This window comes from Cynocephalus volans, chromosome 5 (genome assembly GCF_027409185.1).
Source record: "Cynocephalus volans isolate mCynVol1 chromosome 5, mCynVol1.pri, whole genome shotgun sequence".
In the NCBI taxonomy this organism is placed as follows: Eukaryota; Metazoa; Chordata; class Mammalia; order Dermoptera; family Cynocephalidae; genus Cynocephalus; species Cynocephalus volans.
The window spans coordinates 20,387,347-20,401,066 of NC_084464.1; the positions used below are offsets into that span (position 1 = coordinate 20,387,347).

General features: G+C 38.9%; 1 long non-coding RNA gene across 1 annotated transcript; it reads left to right on the forward strand.

Moving 5' to 3' along the window:
* Positions 1 to 2,167: 2,167 nt before the first annotated feature.
* Positions 2,168 to 13,458, forward strand: LOC134377826 (uncharacterized). The gene is made up of 3 exons (XR_010023579.1): positions 2,168 to 2,222; positions 2,874 to 2,995; positions 12,721 to 13,458. It is a non-coding gene; the product is annotated as an uncharacterized LOC134377826 (long non-coding RNA).
* Positions 13,459 to 13,720: the final 262 nt, after the last annotated feature.

Here is a 13,720-nt window from a genome sequence, read left to right on the forward strand (position 1 = left end):
AAGCCAGGGGGGTGGCAGCTGGCAGCTGGTGGACATGGGGGTGTGACTTGAGAATGTGAACACGGGAAAGAAAGTGTGGACATAGTTCAGCAAGCAGTGGGCTAGGCTTTGGAGCCATCTAGAAATGCAGTCAGAACTCTAGGGTGAGTCGGAGGCTAAGTGGTTAGAAGCTGGAAGAACACTGCGATGACGGACAAAGTAAAAGGTTCCTTTTTGAAAATTTCCTTTGGAAAACTTTAATGTACGGCACTGGTAAGAAACCTTTTGCCATTTTTAAAAAAAGCCATAACATACAATTCATTAGAGGATGGTTGTAAGATTCCCTCACCTCATTAAGTTAAATATTTGTTAAGCCCTTGGAGGACTTGAGAGGCAATTCCATTTCTGAGTCTGCCATGTGGGTGGCAGGTCCTCATGAGCCCACCTGTGGGTATAGAAATCCACCCAGTCATTTAGCAGATATTTATTGGGCACCTACCATGTGCCAAAAACTGGTCTAGGCTTATGGAAGTGTCTTCAAGGAGCTTATGTGTGGCAGGAGGGGAGAAGGGCTAAACGAAAAAATAAGTATATTATATAGCATTGTTAGAAGGTGGTAAATGCTATGGAGAAAAAGCAGAGCAAGAAAGGTGACTGGAAAAGGTACTATCATTTTCTTATGACGAGTAGTTGGGTATAGCCATGCAAATTAGTTTAGGGTATTAAAGAAATAAGGATCAGCCTGAAGTGACCTTTCATTTCCTCTGACCAGCCAGGTCTTTCTAGATGTTTCTGTCTGCCTTGAAACCTTTTTCTGTCTTCACATGCAGGCACTTTGTATCTTTCAGGTCGCAGCTGAAGTGCTGCCTTAGTGAAAGGACTGTCCATTAAGTCTTTAAAAGATCCCCTTGTTATTCTAGCTTAGGGTTCTTATAACTAATTTGTCCATCTGTTTTGTATTAACCAATCTAAAGTCTACTTCCTCTGTTAGATGAGGAGCACCATGGTGACCATATCTGATTTGTTCATTGCCGTGACGTGTAGCTGATGTTGGATGAATTAATAAATAAAAGAAGATGGCCAGGAACCCAAAAGGCCTTTTTTAAGTTATTCTAGGAAATTGGTTTGTCTTTGAGATAACTATTTTGTAAGGAAATCTCTGTGGTTTTTGCAGATAGATACATACCTCACCTTAGGGAAGTATTGATGAGAAGTGGTAATTTCTGGAAAGTAGCATATTAGTAAGTATGGATGAAGCAAGTACAGATTTTAAGTAGGCTAAAAGTTTCAATTACTGAATTGTGAAAAGCTACTTGAATATATTTTTATCTGGCTTCTAAAAGCTTGGATACTTTTTAAATTCTGAAATTACTTTTTAAGAATCATAGATTGTATGTACAGTTTTGGATGGATGTGAGCATTTCATTATACTACTTGTATAGCTTTATTTGCATTGACTTCTATTTTATTTTAAATTCATCATTGTGCTAGATTTACCTTTTTCATTTTAGCAAGACATTTATAAATCTATAGCACTGAAAAATAGCCTTTGGTAAGCCAGAAAACCCTCAATTTCATCAAGCTTCTTCATAAATTTCTAGTACCTGAGTGACTACAAATGAAATTCTGATTCACTAAGTGTATTTTAGAAATAATAGCAGTGTTGCCTTCAAGTCTTATTATAGTTGATCAGAGATGTTGGTAAAAGTAAGAACATGTACTGAGTGCTGAGCTAAGCGGTTTACAATAAGCTTTTCTTATGCAGTAGTTTCTACTTTATGGCTAGCTGAGGAATTTGAAACACAGAGAGGCCATTAGGGTACTTGTCCAAGGTCATACAATCAGTGGGCAGCTGGACAGGGATTTGAATCCAGGCTGATTTTTGCAGCCCATGCTCTTGAGCGTTATGTTGAGCTGCCAAATGTTTATTCGTTTCCTTACCTGTGTAGTACACCCTCATAGAGGCTCTGCAGTATAAGAATTATTCTACCTCTAAGCTTTCTAAGGATCATCTAGAACATCTCAATAGGAGATTACAATACTAAATGAAAACAGTAGGGCCTATTTGGTTTTTCTTTTTCATAGTTTGCTCAAAGGGAACCGATAATAGAGTAAGAAAGCCACCAGTGTGATTTGTATCTTCAGATCCTCAGTTCCTGTACACTAAACTTGTCCTTATTTATTTCAGGATGAAGAGAAAGTTCTATTCTTGGGACGAATGTTTGAACTTGAGAGAAGTTAAGGTTAAATGCTAAAGATGAACAGAACCTGAGAAGGCCTTAACTCTACCTCACACCTGAGGACTGTAGCCAGGGACATGATTCTGTTCTCTGTGGGAAGCATTCCAAAGATACCTGTGTTTATATTTTTCCTTTATCTTCCTAAAGTAATTTCTCATTTCTTCTTGTTCTGATGTTAGTGGAGAACAGAAAATAATTATACCCTCATATTTGAAAGTTTACTCTCACTTTTCAAAGAGCATTTTAATTCATATTATCAAAGGAAAGAATTTTTTTAATTGCTGCATGTCACTTTTAAAATATTTTATGTTGTATGACTTGTGTAAACTTTTGGAGACTTCTATGGAATTCACATGGTTAAGTCAGACAAAAGTTAGACCTATCTCACAGACGGAGAGAAGAAGCAACAGATTGAAATGTTCCGTAGCTATTGCTGACTTGGTTTATTTTGCACTTAACATTCATTACTTAAAACAATTACTGCTTGCTTTCAATAGATGTTCTAAGATGTTTTTAGATTATGTAGATATTAAAATGTAATTTGTTAATGAATCCAGAAGAAATGGAAAATTACTTAAGGTATTTATCATTGATGAGATTTGACCAACTTCTAAAATTTTTCTTTAAAAATTTCAATGCTTTGTTGTTTTGCAGTCTCTGAAGAAACTTAATCATGCCAATGTGATTAAACTGAAAGATGTTATCAGAGAAAATGACCATCTTTATTTTATATTTGAATATATAAAAGAAAACCTCTATCAATTAATGAAAGACAGGTATGTCTTTATTCTAAAAAACTAATTTCCTCCATGAGTTCTTCGGATCTTTTCAATGTGTCATACTTTGCTATATACAGATTTATCACTTAAGAGATAGATTTAAATTAATTAGTTCTCTTTTCTTAACACTGAGGAAGAACCGGCTATGACATAGCCACCACTTTTCTGTTATAATTTCTTAAAAATCAAAGTAGTACTCATATTTCATATAAACACACATAGTATCCAGTTATACTTTTTCTTTTATTTTTAAATTTTATTTTGTTGATATACAATGTGGTTGATTATTGTGGCCCATTACCAAAACCTCCCTCCCTCCTCCCTCTCCCCCCTCCCACCCAACAATGTCCTTTCTGTATGCTTGTCATGTCAACTTCAAGTAATTGTAATTGTTATGTCTTCTTCTCACCCCCGGTTTTTTGTGTGTGTGTGTGTGTGTGTGTGTGTGTGTGTGTGTGTGTGTGAGTGTAAGTGTGTGTGTGAATTTATTTATTTATTTTTATCTCCCACCAATAAGTGAGAACATGTGGTATTTCTCTTTCTGTGCCTGACTTGTTTCACTTAATATAATTCTCTCAAGGTCCATCCATGTTGTTGCAAATGGCAGTATTTCATTCTTTTGTATAACTGAGTAGTATTCCATTGCATAGATATACCACATTTTGCGTATCCACTCATCTGATGATGGACATTTGGGCTGGTTCCAACTCTTGGCTATTGTAAAGAGTGCTGTGATGAACATTGGGGAACAGGTATACCTTCGACTTGATGATTTCCATTCCTCTGGGTATATTCCCAGCAGTGGGATAGCTGGGTCATATGGTAGATCTATCTGCAATTGTTTGAGGAACCTCCATACCATTTTCCATAGAGGCTGCACCATTTTGCAGTTCCACCAACAATGTATGAGAGTTCCTTTTTCTCCGCAACCTCACCAGCATTTATCATTCAGAGTCTTTTGGATTTTAGCCATCCTAACTGGGGTGAGATGGTATCTCAGTGTAGTTTTGATTTGCATTTCCTGGATGCTGAGTGATGTTGAACATTCTTTCATATGTCTGTTGGCCATTTGTATATCTTCCTTAGAGAAATGCCTACTTAGCTCTTTTGCCCATTTTTTAATTGGGTTGCTTGTTTTCTGCTTGTAAAGTTGTGTGAGTTCCTTGTATATTCTGGATATTAATCCTTTGTCAGATGTATATTTTGCAAATATTTTCTCCCACTCTGTTGGTTGTCTTTTAACTCTGTTAATTGTTTCTTTTGCTGTGCAGAAGCTCTTTAGTTTGCTATAATCCCATTTGTTTATTTTTCCTTTGGTTGCCCGTTCTTTTGGGGTCATATTCATGAAGTCTGTGTCCAGTCCTATTTTCTGAAGTGTTTCTCCTATGTTTTCTTTAAGAAGTTTTATTGTTTCAGGGTGTATATTTAATTCTTTAATCCATTTTGAGTTGACTTTAGTGTATGTTGAAAGGTATGGGTCTAGTTTCATTCTCCTGCATATTGGTATCCAGTTCTCCTAGCACCATTTGCTAAAGAGGCAGTCTCTTCCCCAGTGTATAGGCTTGGTGCCTTTGTCAAAGATTAGATGACTGTAGGTGTGTGGGTTGATTTCTGGATTCTCTATTCTATTCCATTGATCAGTGTGTCTGTTTTTATGCCAGTACCATACTGTTTTGGTTATTATAGCTTTGTAGTATAGTTTAAAGTCAGGTAGTATTATACCTCCAGCTTTATTTTTTTTGCTCAGCATTGCTTTGGCTATGCACGGTCTTTTGTTATTCCATATAAATGTCTGGATAGTTCTTTCCATTTCTGAGAAAAATGTCATTGGAATTCTGATGGGCATTGCATTGAATTTGTTTATCACTTTGGGTAGTATGGACATTTTCACTATGTTGATTCTTCCAATCCAAGAGCATGGGATATCATTCCATTCTCTTGTATCCTCTCTAATTTCTCTCAGCAGTGGTTTGTAGTTCTTGTTATAGAGATTTTTCACATCCTTGGTTAACTCAATTCCTAAGTATTTTATTTTTTTGGTGGCTATTGTAAATGGGCAGGCTTTTTTGATTTCTCTTTCTGCATGTTCACTATTGGAGAATAGAAATGCTACTGATTTGGGGGTGTTGATTTTGTATCCTGCTACTGTACTGAAATCATTTATCACCTCCATGAGTTTTTTTGTAGAGGCTTTAGGCTGTTTGATATATAGGATCATGTCATCTGCAAACAGGGACAGTTTGACTTCATCTTTTCCAATCTGGATGCCCTTTATTTCCTTCTCTTCTCTGATTGCTCTGGCTAGTACTTCCAACACTATGTTGAATAGGAGTGGTGAGAGTGGGCATCCTTGTCTAGTTCCTGTTCTTAAAGGAAAAGCTTTCAGCTTTTCCCCATTCAGGATGATATTGGCAGTGGGTTTGTCATATATGGCTTTAATTATGTTGAGATACTTTCCATCTATACCTGACTTACCGAGGGTCTTTTGTCATCAATGAATGCTGAATTTTATCAAATGCTTTTTCAGCATCTATAGAGATGATCATATGGTTCTTATGTTTGATTTTATTAATATGGTATATCACATTTATTGATTTGCATATGTTGAACCAACCTTGCATCCCTGGGATGAATCCCACTTGATCATGGTGAATAATTTTACTTATGTGTTGCTGTATTCTGTTTGTTACTATTTTAGTGAGGATTTTTGCATCTATATTCATCAAGGATATCGGCCTGTAGTTTTCCTTTTTGGTTATGTCTTTACCTGGTTTTGGTATCAGGATGATGTTTGCATCATAGAATGAGTTTGGGAGATTTGCGTCTGTTTCCATCTTTTGGAATAGTTTGTAAAGAATCGGTGTCAATTCCTCTTTGAATGTTTGGTAAAATTCTGCTGTGAATCCACCTGGTCCTGGGCTTTTCTTTGTTGGGAGCCTTCTGATAACAGCTTCAATCTCCTTTATTGTTATTGGTCTGTTCAAATTTTCTATGTCTTCACGGTTCAGTTTTGGGAGCTTGTGTGTGTCCAGAAATTTATCCAATTCCTCCAGATTTTCAAATTTGTTGGTGTATAGTTGCTTATAGTAGTCTCGAATGATTCCTTGTATTTCAGATGAATCATTTGTAATATCACCTTTTTCATTACTAATTTTTGTTATTTGAATCTTCTCTCCTCTTTTTTTTGTTAGCCATGCTAATGGTTTGTCAATGTTATTTATCTTTTCAAGAAACCAACTTTTTGATTCATTGCTCTTTTGTATTGTTTTTTGGGTTTCAATTTCATTAAGTTCTGCTCTGATCTTAATGATTTCTTTCCATCTGCTAACTTTAGGTTTGGATTGTTCTTGTTTTTCTAGTTCTTTAAGGTGAAGTGTTAGGTTGTTCACTTGCCATCTTTCCATTCTTCTGAGGTGAGCATTTTATGCAATAAATTTCCCCCTTAGCACTGCTTTTGCAGTATCCCACAGGTTTTGATATGATGTACCATTGTTTTCATTAGTTTCAACAAATGTTTTGATTTCCTGTTTGATTTCTTCTTGGACTCATATGTCATTAAGTAGATTACTGTTTAATTTCCATGTGTTTGTATAGTTTCCAGAATTTCGTTTGTTACTGATTTCTAATTTTAATCCTTTGTGGTCTGGAAAAATACATGGAATTATTTTTTTAAAATTATTTTTAAAAAATAATTCCATTTTTTAAAAAAATTTTTTGAGACTTGATTTGTGACCTAACATGTGATCTATCCTGGAGAATGATCCATGTGCTGATGAGAAGAATGAATATTCTGAGGTTGTTGGATGGAATGTTCTGTAGATACCTGCCAAGTCCAATTGGTCTAGGGTGTTGTTTAGATCTTGTGTTTCTCTGCTGATTCTTTGCCTAGATGATCTGTCTAATATTGACAGTGGGGTGTTCAGGTCCCCTTCTATTATGGTATTAGTGTCTATTTCCTTCTTTAAGTCTAATAGAGTTGCTTTATAAATCTGGCTGCTCCGACATTGGGTGTGTATATATTTATGATTGTTATGTGTTCTTGATGGATGAATCCTTTTATCATTATGTAGTGGCCCTTGTTATCTCTTTTTATAATTTTTAGTTTAAAGTCTATTTTATCAGATATAAGAATAGCTACTCCAGCTCGATTTTTATTTCTGTTTGCGTGATAAATCTTTTCTATCCTTTCACTCTTAGTCTGTATGAGTCTTTATAGGTGAGGTTGGTCTCTTGAAGGCAGCATATAGTTGGGTCCTCCTTTTTAATCCAGTCAGCCAGTCTGTGTCTTATGATTGGAGAATTTAATCCTTTTACATTAAGAGTTGTTATCAAAAAGTGTTGATTTACTCCTAGCATTTTACTGATTTTTGTTTGGATGTCTTAAGTGTCTTTTGTTCCTTTCTTCCTGATTTACTGTTTGTCTTCTGTATTTGTTGGTTTCTTGGGTTATAGATAAACTTTTTTTTCTCTTCATTGTTGGTGTTTTTATTTTACTAGTGGGTTTTTATTTTTCTTGAGTTTTTATGGCAGTGGTAGTTATTTTTCAGGAACCAAGCCCAGTACTCCCTTGAGAATTTCTTGTAAGGGTGGTCATGTGGTGGTGAACTCCTGCAGTTTTTGTTTCTTTGAGAATGTACTATTTGCCCTTCATTTTGGAAGGATAGCCTTGTGGGGTAGAGTGTTCTTGGCTGGCAATCTCTGTCTTTTAGTATTTTGACTATATCATCCCATTCCTTTCTGCCTTTTAGGGTTTGTGATGAAAAGTCTGATGTTAGCCTGATTGGGGCTCCCTTATAGGTGATTTGATGCTTCTCTCTTGCAGCTTTTAAGATTCTCTCTTTGTCTTTCAGTTTTGCCAATTTGACTACAACATGTCTTGGAGAAGACCTTTTTGGGTTGAATACATTTGGGGATTTTTGAGCTTCCTGGATCTGAAGATCCGTGTCTTTTCCTTTACCTGGGAAGTTTTCTGCCACTATTTTGTTGAATATGTTTTCAATGCTATCTCCTTTTTCCTCACTTTCTGGAATACCCATGACTTTGATATTTGAGAGCTTAACGTTGTCTGATATCTCTCTTAGATTTTCTTCAATGTTTTTAATTCTTTTTTTTTTTTGGTCTGCCTGTGTTTTTTCAAACAGCCCATCTTCAAAGTTGGAAGTTCTCTCTTCTGCTTCTTCAAGCCTGCTGGCTAAACTCTCTGTTGTGTTTTCTATTTTGTTGAATGAATTCTTCAGCTCGGCAAGCTCTGCTACATTCTTTTTTCAGGGCCATTGATTTCCTTGTACATTTCTTCTTTCAGGTCCTGTATACTTTTCCTCCTTTCATCATGTTGTCTAGCTGAGTTTTCTTGTATCTCATTTGGTTTCCTTAGAATTATCACTTGACATTTCTTGTCAGACATTTCAAGGGCTTCTTGTTCTATAGGATCTAGAGCTTGAGAGTTTTTACCCTTTGGTGGTGTGCTTTCTTGATTTTTCATATTTCTGGTATCTTTCTTTTGATGTTCAGTCATTGTGGCAGGGGATTTCACAGTCCACTGGTTCGACACTATTGTCTGGCCAGGATCCTGCTGGACTCATATGTCATTTGACCCAATTTGGCATGGCTGCCTCAGTGTCTGCTCGGTTGCCTGCTGGTGCCTCAGGCGTGTGGTTGCCTTGGGTCTTGGGCCTCTCTGGGGGGGTGTCTCTCTGGTCAGCGCACACTCTGCTGGGCTGCGGATGGGTTCTGGGGGTTGCAAGGCCTTCCTGCTAGGTCACATGCTGGTGCCAAGGGGCGCATGGTCTCCACTGGACTCGGGCCTCTAGGGGGGATGCCTCTCTGGTTGGTGTGCAGTCGGCTGGGCTGGGGATGGGGTCTGGCAGCAGTGAGGCCTACCTGCTTGGTTGCGCACTGGTGCCAGAGGGTGCATGGTCTCCACGGATCTCGGGCCTCTTCAGGTAGGTGACTCTCTGGTCAGCATCCACTTGGCTGGGCTGGGGATGGGGTCTGGCAGCAGCGAGGCCTACCTGCTCAGTTGCATGCTGGTGCTGAGGGGTGCATGGCCTCTGTGTGACTCAGGCCTCTCCAGTGGGGTACCTCTCTGGTCAGTGTGTACTCAGCCGGGCTAGGGATGGAATCCAGCAGTGGTAAGGCCCACCTGCTCAGTCACATGCTGTCACCGCAGGGCGCATGGTCTCCATGGATCTTGGGCCTCTCCAGCAGGGCGCCTCTCTGGTCCGTGTGCACTCGGCCGGGCTGGGAATCCAGTCTATATCATTTAAGTGGGGAATTTAGTCCATTTATGTTCTGGGTTGTTACTGAAAGGCAAAGCCTTCTTCCTGCCATTTTGTTAATTTCTCTATATTTGTTTTATATTTCTTATGTTCCTTTCTTTCCCTTTTATTGCTTGTCTTTGCTATTGGGTGTTTTTTTTGTAATGATAAAATGCATTTTCTTTCTCTTTCTCATTTATGTATTGGTTCTACTAGCAGTTTTTATTCCTTCTCATGTATTTGTGATGACATATCTTTCTCTTTTTATTCCAGATGTAGGACCTCCTTGAGGATTTGTTGAAGGGCTTGTCATGTGGTAGTGAATTCCCACGGTTTTTGATTGTCTGGGAGAGGTACTATTTCTCCTTCACTTCTGAAGGAAAGTTTTGCTGGATATAGTATTCTTAGTTGGCATTTTTTCCTTTTTTTAGTACTTCGAATATGTCATCCCATTCTCTTCTGGCCTGTAGGGTTTCTGTTGAGAAGTCTTATGTTAGCCTGGTGGGGCCGCCCCTATAGGTGATTTGATGGTTTTCTCTTGCTGTTTTTAGAATTATTTATTTGTCTTTGACTTTTGATAATTTTGACTATGATGTATCTCAGGGAAGTCCTGTTTGGGTTCAATTTGTTTGGAGACCTTTGAGTTTCTTGGATCTGTAAGACCATATCTTTCCAAATATTTGGGAGGTTTTCAGCTATCATTTCATTAAATAGGCTTTCAATGCTTTTTTCTTTCTCTTCCCCTTCTGGTACAACTATAATACAGATGTTTGTATGCTTAAGATTACCATAAAGATTTTGCAGGTTTTCATTATTTTTTAAATTCTTTTATTTTCTTTTTGGTCCAACTGTATTTCAAAAAGCCTGTCTTGTAGTTCAGAGATTCTTTCTTTTGCTTGTTCTAGCTTGCTGTTTATGCTCTTTGTTGTATTTTCTATTTTTTTGAATGAATTTTTCAATTCTAGGATTTCTGCTTGATTGTTTTTATTGTTTTTATCTCTTTGTTGAATTTCTCATACATGTCCTCAAATTTATTTCTTTTTATCTAATTTTTATCCATCATTTTGAGTTTCCTTAGTATTGCCCTTTGGGATTCCTCCTCAGGCAATTCATCAATCTCCTGTTGTATACTCCCAACTCAACTTACAGATGAAAGTTTTGTAGCCCAGGGAAAGAGAGTGTTTTTCTCCAAGACACACAGCTATTTAGGAGGCTGCAGTAACAGGGTGACCAATTGCCCTGGCACTGAGGGGTTTTCCAAGCACTGAGGGGCTTTCCAGGATGCAGGACTTTAAAAGCTAAAACCTGGGCAATCCTAGGCAAACCAAAATGGCCTAGTCACCATAGGCAGTACTGAGACAAGGTCCTTGTCTCCTGATTTCCAGCCAGAACACTAGCCTTTTCACTTATGAAACAAATGCTCTATACCAAGTGCCCTTCCCCCAGTCCTTATTGAGCTCACAGTCCTGGGTGACCCCTGGGACTATGTTAAGGTCACTGTGCAGCTCAGGGCTAGAGCACAAGGACTGGGTGAATTGGCATCTGTCTGCCAATAGCCACATTGCATCTGGGTGTGCTGCTTGGGTACCCGTATTCAGGCCACATGGAGGTGAGGAAGGATAAGAAATATTAGTGGGAGCCTGGGCTGATCATAGACAGAATGAGACAAGTGAATTCAGCTCTAAAATAAAGTTGGGAGATGGGTGGGAGAAAGAGTAAGGAGTTGAGGTTGGTGGTATGAACTTTGCAAATGACACATCACATCTTCTGCCTGGATGCATATAAACAACAAAGAACCTGTATCCAGAATATATGAAGAACTCCTACAAATCAATGAGAGAAGACAGATCACCTAGGAGGAAAAATAGGCAAAAGACTTAACGAATGATGTACAAATAAATGATCAGTAACATATGAAAAGGTGCCAACCTTTAGTAATCAGAAAAAATGCAAATTAAAACCATATAAACTTACCAAAGTGACTAAAATAAACACCAAGTGTTGTTGGGAATGTGGAACAACTGGAACTCTCATATTCTGCTGGTGGGAGAATAAATTGGTACAACCACTTTGGAAAATTGCTTGGCAGTGTCTATTAAAGCTGACTGTACACATACCCCATGAGCATGCAATTCTGCTCTGAGGTATGTGCTCAAACAGAAGTGAATGTTTATGTGCACTGAGACAGAAAGAATGTTCTTAGTAGCATTATTTACAAGAGCCCCAAACTGGAAATAACTGTCTATCAATAGAATGATGGATAAATAATTGTGATATAATCGAACAATGGAATGCCATACAACAACAAAAATGAATGACATTGCCATATCTAACAACATAAATTAGATACAGAAAGGAACATGTTATATACATGATTCCATTTATATAAAGTTCAAAAGTAGGCAGAACTGATGCCTAGTTTTGGAAATGAAGATACTAATGCCTTTCAGGGAGTTGGTGAGTAGGATGGAGTGTGAGCAGAGCTTCTTGGAATGTTCTTTTCCTTGATCTCGGTGGTGTTTACATGAGTGAGTTCACCTTGTGAAAATTTATTTAGATGAGGCCTTGTAATTTGAGTTCTTTTCTGTATGTAGGTAATTCTTTAATATGTCCATTTATTTAAGAAATGGAGGCAATGTTTCATCTAGTGCCTTTCCTCCATGTTTTGAGTCACTGTGCAGCTATGAGCAAAAAATCTGGGCCTTAGTTTCCCCAGGACAATATCCTACTACTGTCCATAGTTATGGTGGGAAAGAAAGGTACTTATTTGTGCCTTCCCCTTGGGTTCTGTCCTGTAGGCTGGGAGACCCTTGCCATCTGCCTTCCCTGTCTGGCATGAAGGTTCCCATGTGCAATGGTGCGATCAGCCCCAGAACACCTTTACTTCTCTGGAGGAAGTTCTGGGCCCCAAACCATACCGAGCCACCTGTTCTAGAACTTTATCAAATTGGCTCCTGTCAATCTCCTCTCTCCCTCCAGCCATTCCACTTCATTTTCAGGCCATTTAGTCCATTTTTTTTTTCTCATTTGTCCTTGGTTTTCAAGACAGCCCATTTGGGCTGAACCGTATTTGATGACAAATTGTCAGAACAGCTCAGGCCTTAGTTCTGTTGTGTGATTTAAGCAAAAAATAAAAAAAAATTTTTTGACTGGGGAAATTAGATGAAGGTGATTGCAGCTAAAGTGCCTTTTATTGAAGCTTTTGGAAAATGTAAATGTCATCAGTCTTGTCAAAGCCGGACACAGGAGAAAATAACAGAACTAAAGGCGGGCCAGGATACATGCTGGGCCTGCACAGACTTAGAATTAGCCTTCCTATTTGTTATTATTTTTTCCTCACAGGTAGTGAGGTGGAAGGGGGAGGAGAGGAGAAGATAAATAGAAGGGGAAAGGGGGGCACGGCAGGGATCTAGGTGAAAAATGCTAAACCTGAGAAGTCTTATTTATTTTTTTTAATTCCTCTAGAGTGCTGACAACATCCTAGTGACTTCTGAGCAACCGAGATGCGAGCTGCGAAGGGTTGAAAGCTTCATCCTTGGCCCGGACTTGGAGTTGAGGACAGTGGCCCAGGCTGGGCGGGTTGGGGAGACATGGCCATCAGGCCCCTGTGCCGTCATCTCAGCAGCTAGAGATTGACACCTTGGGAAGTGTACCCACATGGGAAGAACCGACCCATCAATCAAAGACCCACTGAGCACTCTTGGGTGTGAGAACCTGGATATAACATGAAGACCATGTCTCAGCCTTGTCCTAGAAGAGCGTGTTGGTAAGAATCTAGAACTGGGACTCTGATGAAGGGTTGGTGTTAACTATGGATCTGTACTTGTTTTTTTTCTTTTCCTTGGTGGCTGGCGTTAGTTATAAGGTGGCACTCTTACCCATTGAGCCAACCAGCCACCCCTGGATGTGTAACTGGAGGAAAAGCTATCTATGGAAATCAATTGCAACTTGAGTCTGAAACCAGTAGATTAGTGGATGAGGGTAAAGAACAGGTGACACATGAGTTATTTAACCAGAAATTCAAGCAGAGACTGAGGTTGGGGCATAGCAGACAAGCCTCAGAGAGCTGACCCTTAGTGCAAAGGTCCAGACTGGTGATGGTCAGCTCTAGTAAGGGCAGGCAGGAGGCAACAGGTAACCATACACAGGAGGTGGGAGTTGAGGGGAGGGAAATTTAGCCCTTCGGTTCTGGGCCAGGGCATAGTCAATGGAACCGAGTCTTAGGTTATGGGGAACAAGGTATGACTTTAAAGAACAAAAGCTGGAGCCCAGTCTCAGAGAGGAGAAAGTTCAAGTTTAGAGTGGGAGTCCAGTAGCAAGATTACGTCAAAGAAGATCTCTGGCCTATGACTGAGGGCTGCTCACAGTTCACCTGAGGATAATGTAATTCCTTATTCTATAGTGGGATGAGACTCTACTTGGGAGTTGAGTATCTGGAGTTCCTACGGTTGGCAAGATATAGGGA